At 32.8% G+C, this 8,536-nt stretch overlaps 2 long non-coding RNA genes across 2 annotated transcripts; one reads left to right on the top strand and one right to left on the bottom strand.

The window, feature by feature from the left end:
- Positions 1 to 205: 205 nt before the first annotated feature.
- On the top strand, positions 206 to 2,688 carry LOC114075100. The gene is made up of 2 exons (XR_003575448.1): positions 206 to 774; positions 2,484 to 2,688. It is a non-coding gene; the product is annotated as an uncharacterized LOC114075100 (long non-coding RNA).
- Positions 2,689 to 5,080: 2,392 nt separating this feature from the next.
- Positions 5,081 to 8,263, bottom strand: LOC114075098. Its single transcript, XR_003575446.1, has 2 exons — positions 7,256 to 8,263; positions 5,081 to 5,477 (listed from the first exon to the last, which is right to left on the bottom strand). It is a non-coding gene; the product is annotated as an uncharacterized LOC114075098 (long non-coding RNA).
- Between the last annotated feature and the right edge of the window lie 273 nt (positions 8,264 to 8,536).

Here is an 8,536-nt window from a genome sequence, read left to right as displayed (position 1 = left end):
CTTTAGCCATTCCATATCTTTCACATTCTAATTTCAAGACTTCATCTATTAATATCATCCGTTCGTTTAAATAATTAAATTCTAACCGAATCCTAACCCTCTATCTCTATCTAATCCAACAGTTGAGATAAACTTTTCCTATCTCTCTCTTTAAGACCAAAAGACCCAAAAACCTAAAAAAAAAATTATCCCTCTCTCCTCCTCTCCCTCTCTTCTCCTCACCCTCTCTCTCCCTCTCTTCTCTCTCCCTTTTCCGGCAGCTGCCCCCCTCCTTCTCTCCTCCTCTCCCTCTCGTTTTGCTTTTCTCCCCCTTTTCCTCTTCTTCCCCTCTTTCTCTCTGCCGTCCTTCTCCCCTTTCCCGTCGTTCCCCTTTCTCCCTCTTTCTCCCCATCGCCTTCTCTCCCCTCCCGTCTCTTCTCTTCCCCTTCCTCTGCTCCTTTCTCTTCTTCTTTTGCAAGCAGTAGGTTCCGGCGAGCAGGAACAGCTCAACCCAGTAGCAACTCTAACCGGTGCCCCTCTCCTCTCCTCTTTCCTCCAGCGAGACACCTGCAACAACAACTCCAGGCAGCAGGCGAAGCAGTAGCAGCGGCCAAGGAAGAAAACAACAAGAACTCCGGCGAGAACCAGCGAGGCGCATTCTGGTCAGCAGTGGGCAACACCGGGAAAAATGATGCGGCTCTACAGACACCACCCACCTACCTCCTCCTCTCTTCCCTCCGGCCAGCGGTAGCAGGAAATTCCGGTAAAATTTTCAAAGCTTAGAAGAAGATTCGGGTACGTTCTTAAATACTCATCTCATGTCTTTTTTATTGGTACATGATTTAAACTTGACCAATCTTATTTTGGAATTGGTTCATATAAGGTAGTTTAAATTAATTATTATCTAATTATTCTAATGTTTTTTTTCTGCTCAAGATTCATATGCTCCACTGTTCTTTTCAAGATTAATATGCATATCCTTTACCTGGCTTGTTATTGCTTGGTTACTCTTAACATTAAATCCATCCATTTTAGTTTACTCCCTTAATTTATCCAAGGTTTAGTTCTTTCAAAATTAAAAGCAACATGTTTTCTTAATTCAATTAGTGGTAGTATGTTATGTTTATTAGTGGAAATGGTATGATTGCATTTGGTAATTTTCATGCGTATACCTTCTTTTTCTTTTATTTTCTTCTTCGCTTTAGTTGTTAATTATAAATTTAATAGTCTGGATATTATAGCTTTTTAGGCTATTTTAAAAGATTTAATTAATTTTAACGTGATTGATTTGCTGATGAGTTTTGGGCTATTAATATTTTGTTTGGGTGTAACCTTATTCTAGCTTAAATAATCATATGTCTATTTGCTTGACTAAATCAATTTAGTTTCTAAAACTATTCCTTTCCTTGTTTGTTTACATGGTGTATTATGGTAAACTGATTTGCTTACCTTAATTAAAATCATGACTGATTGCTTACTTGTCTATATTTGATAAAATAATTTTAAAAATATTTTTGGCTCCTCTTTATTTAAGGAAAGCTTCTCTTTTATTCTTGTTAGCTTATATATGGTAACAAAATATAATTTAAAATCTTTTTTTTTGGCTCTTCTTTATTTAAGGAAATATATATTACTCTTCTTATTTCCTTACTTGTTTATTTTTGGGTAATGAAATATTTTTAAAAATTTTCTGATTTTTAGCTCTTCTTTATTTAAGGAAAGAAAATACTATTACTCTCTCTCTTAAATTTATTCTTACTTGCTTAAGTTTGGTAATATATTTTTTCAATAATCTGATTTGGCTCTTTTAAAATAAGAATAAGTTTAATTAATCAATTTTTTCCTTATTTGTAAATTTATTTCTTACTTGGTAGAATAATATTGTTTTGGCTCCTCTTTATTTAAGGAAATATATATTACTCTTCTTATTTTATTTTCTTACTTGCTTATATTTGGTAAAAATATTTAAATAATCTGGCTGATTTGAATCTCCTTTAAAATTAGGAAAATGGTATTATAATTGATTCCTTTAAATATTTATTTTCCTTATTTGTTCTCCCCTCTTCTAGTATATAAACAGACCCCCTTTTCATTCTTTGGACATTCACATCTTTGAGAAGAACTCACATTCTCCCAACTCACACTAACTCTTGCTACAATTTTTCTCATTCTCTCATTGCTCATACACGCATTCATTCTCTAAATTCATCACTCATTCTTATAATACAAGTTGATAATCTTTTCTGCATAATTGGTTAGTCCTCTTTATTAATTTTAACTTGATTTTTTGCATAATTATAATATTTGTGTGTTGAGAAACGAAACAACAAGGAAGCATCCAGGTTAGTTTCATTATCCTTTTACGTTTGATAATATAACTATGGTTATTCTTTATCTCTTTTTGTGTGTTATTTACATATATATGAGAGTAATTTGCTATTATAAATGTACTATATTACAATTATTCCCTCATCGTATGTGTGTTACATTACCTCTTCTTTCAGGTTTTGAACTTAGATTTCAATATGTTGAAGATTTGCCTAGAAGAAATTGTGGACGAAGCCTCGTTCATTTTATTGTTATATATATGATTATTCGCTTTTTATTTTTACTTGTAATGTTTGTATAACTCTCTCACTCTAACTCTCAATATTTAAAAAATATATATAAACAAAATATTTGGGGAATCACCTAAGGGGATGAGATTTACATGCTACTTCTTTACCGTTAGAAATCATGCATATAGGTATGCGATTTTAAATCTTGTAACCACCTAGAATTCTTGTTTAGTAGGTGTTGTAATCTTATCAATTTTCAACATGTTTGACGCTTTGTTTGTTAATGAGTTTTAAAATAACTAGATTCCAATAATTTTTTAATGTTAAAATCAAATCTTAATAATTTAGTAGGCTGTTAGACATTTAAAAATGTGTTGTAATTTTTCAGCATTGTCTTATAACGTAGAAATCATGTTTAAGGATTAAAATGTTCATATCATTTAGAGTTACAAAATCATGCCTATATATGTGTTACTCCGTTCTAAACACCTAGAAATCATGTTTATAGGTTTGTAAATAAACTTTTAGCATATCCATAATTAAAATAAAATTTGTTGTGCATATTTTTGCCCTTCTTAAATTAGCTAATATTAATAATTAGTAATCTTATATGTCCTCTTGAAGATTTCCGCACTTGTGACACGAGATGTTTTTTTTTTTTTAAAATAATGATAATAAAAAGAATCTTTCATGCATTCAACAAATTTCTTGACTTTTAAATACATTTCATATTAAAATCTTTGCATATAATTTATTGACTACATTAATGCTCTACTAGTTTTTTTTTTTTTTTACAAAAGATTTACAACATGCTTTTCTTAGTCATTGTTCAATCCTCCTTTCAAACTACGAATTGATTATGACATTTGTTTTAATATATATATATATATATATATATATATATATCACAAGTACCGTCTCCTAACCTATCGTTAGTGGGAAAGTCAAAGGAATTACGAGGTCTAATTCCAATGTTTTTAAATTAAGCCTACGCGTCCCCTGGAGTACCAACTACCCATGATTTTCAAAAGGGATTATGTGTAAATATTTATGTGTCTATATGCAAACTATTTTTTTAAATCATCTTCAAAATATAAACTTTTATTATTCTAAGACCGACCTCAAAACAAAATTGTTTCTGCGGTGGAGGATCGTGATTAACAATATCGTGACATCACCCTATAAAGAAACAAACATTTTTTAATATAAAAATTCTATCCAAAATTTGTTCATTTCTCAATACTTTATTCTCGCAAATCTTATTCTTGTTTGGTGTGGCATAATAAATTAACTCGAGCTATCCTCTATATCTTTTGTGCATATTATGTCTTTTTGTTTATCTCTTTATTAATTGATTAATATTTGCAATATTTATTTATCATATAGTCTCGTATATGAAAATAAATAAAAATGAGCTTAATTGTTTATTTATTGCTATCACCTAGCCTTGCATGTTTAAATTAATAAAAATAATAAAATAGTCTTAATTATTTTTATATTTGTTATCATTTAGCAAGCTTAAATAAACTAATAAATGAAGTTACTTTATTTGCTACTTGTAAGCCCCACATAGAGTGCATGAGATACGATCAGGACCCACAATTGTTGACCTCGAGGGATGCCTAACACCTTTCCCTCGAGGTAATTTGAACCCTTACCCTGATCTCAAGCTCGTTGACTGCTAGACTTAGTTAGGTTAGATAAGTGCCCTAACATGCCATTATTCGTTAGGTGGCGACTCCAAACTTAAAATCCCAAAAGAGTTAGGTCGTGCACAAAACCCATTTTTTACGAAAACGATGCGTGACACTAGGTTTACTAGAATAGATTTCAAGTTGACGGTTACTCGAGTCGGACAAACATCGGGGTGAAGATGTCCAACAACGTCGGATGACCTTATTCCAACTATTTGTTTGATACTTCCAAATGAATTATGTGTATTTCTGAAGAAGTTGTGGAAAGCCACGTAATTTTCATTTTCCTAATGCATACTACTTGGCGATTGGCGAAAACAAGCCATGAAAAATGCAACAATTTATAATAATAAAGTAAATAATTATAGCCAAATATTGTTAGTTTTAAGGTTAGAATCCTCAAAACTCCCCTGCAGAGTCGTCATTTCTATTTTAATCGAAAAAGGAAAAATATTAAATTTGAAGATTTTTTTTTAACTTTGAGAGTTGCCACTTAATTTTTAAGAAAAAATTAAGAAAACTATTGTTTTCAAATAACTTAACAAAGAAAATTGTTTGAAAACGTGAAAGGGGTTCAGGGATTCAAATTATGTTTTAGGAAGGTGTTAGGCACCTATAACATCCTTCTAAAACGGTTTTCCAGCAACTAATATAGTTTGGCTAAAATTTGTTTTTAACTTTACTTGAAAAAATAATTAGAATAGTAGAGATTTAAAAACATTAACTTATTTATCTAAGTGATTTATTCGCAAAAATTATTGATTTTAGGTCGATAGAACAGTTAAGGCGTTTTGCGAGAATTTGTAGTTTTCGAACCTTAAACTAATGCCAAATAAACAAGACAAATAATTCAAAGCATGTAAAGAGAGATAGGGAGAGAGAAATTGGGTCCAAGTCCGGGTTTCTGTCCACCTTGACCGGAATTTGGACCCACCTTTTTTGAATTTTCGACCCATTTGACTTTTCAGGTTTTGACCCATTCTTCTTGTGTACCTGTCCTAGACTAAACATATAATAATAAATAAATAACACAAGAAATAAAAGACGGCAAGAGTTTAGGCCCGAAAATAACAAAATACAAAAATGCAAAAAAAATAGAACGTGTCTTCTAATCCCAGCTTCTTCAACTCTTCAATTGACTTCATATTCTTCAATTTTTGGGGACTTGTCCATCGATTTGTAAGGCTTAACTCGAACGACAGGAATTGAGCCTTTACGGTTCTTTTTGAAATACACAAGACGAATTCTTAACGAACTCGAACCGATTTCATATACAAAATAACAATAAAATACACAAGTATCAGCATCGTGGGAAATATCGAACAAAATGACAAGTCATGCAATATTAAATATAATGGCAAGTTCATAACATTTTAACAGCAACGGACAACTCTTTTTTTTTATATCTCTTTTCATTTTTATTTTTTTTAAAAGAACATATTCCAACAAGCAATATCCTAAGCATTATTACACTAAAGGGCATTTAAATTAAACTTAGTAGGGTAAATAAGCTCATAACAGTAAGCATAAAAAACAAACCAATATTAACCAAACTTAATTTCCCACAAATACAATATTAAACAATTAGACAGGAATTGTTCAAAAAAAAACATTTTCATGCAATTAAACATTGAAACAAGCTTTAACACTTTGTAATTGCACAAAAAAACCTTTTAAGTCACGGTAAGATAGACGACCAAAGTCATTAATATTTTAAATGCTAACGAAGACAAAAATACCAGCAAAATTTAGATTTAGCATATAAAAACAAACAACCCAAACTTTACCGACACACCTACACACATGAGCAATTTTGTCCGAACTTAGAAAAATAAAGGGAGTCGTAATTCAATTAAAACAAAGTCTGTCGGGCAGTAAGGTAAGCACATAGTTGCAAAGAAGAAATATAAGACGAGTTGATACACAACATCAAAGACAAAACTCCCAAAAGAAAATACTTGTTCGATCAAACCGATATACAGCAGTCCAACACCAAATTGAATTTAAGCAGAATATAAGAAGATGAGTGGCATTTTGTCACAATTCCCTTATTTGGCTCATGAATAACACAAGAGTGAATCTATATATTTTTTTTACTGTAGCGCCAAAAAACAAAACTTATATATATAAGATAAATAATAATAACAAATTTATTTGAGTCACTCAAAGGCAAATGGAGGTAACTCTTTATCGAAACTTTGACAAAATGAAAACATACAAAGTAGCTTACTAAAATCATTTGAGTTAGTGGAACAACAAAGATTTCAAAATGGAGAAAACAATATGTAAACTAAGGAAAACAAGATGCAACTACATCATGTGATTCCCTCAATTAACCTCAAAAAGTTCAACTTACATACGTAACAACACTAATGTTGAACAGAAAAAAATCAATCAATACATGACCTCCAGACGACTGAAAACTCAACACAAACTCCATGCAGGCATCTCAGCTCATTCATCTACATGAGATGATGGGATGAAAACTAAGGTGTCGAGAGGGAAACGACAACGCGGATTCATGTATACACAAACATAGACTAAACAGAAAATAGCAATAGTCCATGAGCAACCCACCCAACACTCACACGCACGAATTTTAAACAACCTTAAACTAATAACAAGAAAACATGCTATTGACAGAAAATAAATAGCGAACGAACGAGGAAACACAAATTCGAAGACTCAAAAAAAAAAAACACAAGCAAAAGCGAACCCAACAAGATATTTACGAGCATATAAAATCAACATGATATCTCGATGGAAAATGAAAATTGAGCAGCCAAACAAAGACATATCGTAATGCTACACAAGCAAGACTCATGTGACGAATATTATCTCTCATTCAAAACCGCTTCCTGACTTAACATCGCAAGGACTCGAAAAGAGAGAGAGCAAAAACGACTCAAAAAAATGACATATCGGTGCAGCAAGACCAAACGAGAAACTACCATATACATCAGACTCAGGGGAGACCAAATAACTAAATACATTCATAACAAAAAAAAATGGAATGAAGATAACCTTTTAGGGTGCAGCGATAATAAGAGAGGACGAGCTTGAAAGAGAAGTAACGTCCACACTAGTACAAACACGAACAGCCACGAGAAGACCCAAGCAAAATTCTCAAAGAAAAACTCGAGGAAACCGATAGCAAACGTTGCTCCAATTGGAAGTATATTATTATTTCTTTGTTTTGAACGTATTTTTAGTAAGTGTTATTTCTATTTTCATGAGCTGTTTTGGGCGTCTCTTTCAAAGAAAAATCCCACTTTCAATACAGTTTTCTTTTCTCCCTTCAAAACTTCCAAAAAAAAAAATCTCCTAAGTTTTCCAATCCTTTTCAGTAAAAAAAAACTGCCCCCAAAACCCAAAAATCAGCCTCTCCAAAAGCATAAGAATATTTATAGGAGAAGACACTAGAGTTTTGAATTGGGGAGAGCGAAGGAATTTCTGAAAAATCTTGGGGAAAAAATGAAAATTCCTCAGACAAAATTCAAACTCTCTTCTTGCAGGATCAACGGACAGTTGGTCTTTGTACCAAGAATCCCCATTTCTTGGCAAAAATCTGAAAAGTTGAAAGGGACGTCGATGTCTCGGATTCGTCTCCCGTCCTTGAGTCTCAACGTGGCATCATCCTACGCTAGGAGGACAATTCTGCAAAACAGGGGAGAGGACGATGGCAGCTTTCGCGTTAACGCCGTGTAGCTTCCGTCTATTCGTCATCCTTTGTGAACGTTGGGCCTCGTCTTCGTCAACTCGCTCTCGCAGCCACTGCTTCATCGCGTGGGAGGCGTTGTGACACTGTTGCTTCTCACGTTGAGGAGGATTAGCCGCGTGGAGAAAATCCGCTTTGGGATTTCACGCGTGTTTGAATCATGGCTGCGCTTGGGAGCTTCTGGGTCTCTCTTAGAGGAAAGGGCTGGAAATGGGTCGACTGGGAAAAGTTGTTGTTGGGCTGGGTTGAGTGAATAAGGGGAGGAGTTGGGCCTGGATTTGTTGTTGGGACATTGGTGACGGGTGGCTGTCCATTAAAGCAAAATAGATTTGGGTTTTTAAATCGTATTTGAGCTTAAATGAAGGCTTGGTTAATGTTTCTACATAAGACAAATTTAATATTAAATTAATCTACGAGCTTCTTAACTTTAACGAGGTGAAATAGCTAACTCAATTATAAACTAAAGACTCGAAATATAAGATACTAATTTTCACCAAAATTAATTTAATGAAGCGTTAAGTAAAACTAAAATCTCTTGAGATGATTTTCGAGTATTTTTTATAAAATGAATTATATATATATATATA

Source organism: Solanum pennellii, chromosome 12, assembly GCF_001406875.1.
Source record: "Solanum pennellii chromosome 12, SPENNV200".
Taxonomy (NCBI): Eukaryota; Viridiplantae; Streptophyta; class Magnoliopsida; order Solanales; family Solanaceae; genus Solanum; species Solanum pennellii.
This window is presented reverse-complemented; position numbering and strand designations above follow the sequence as displayed.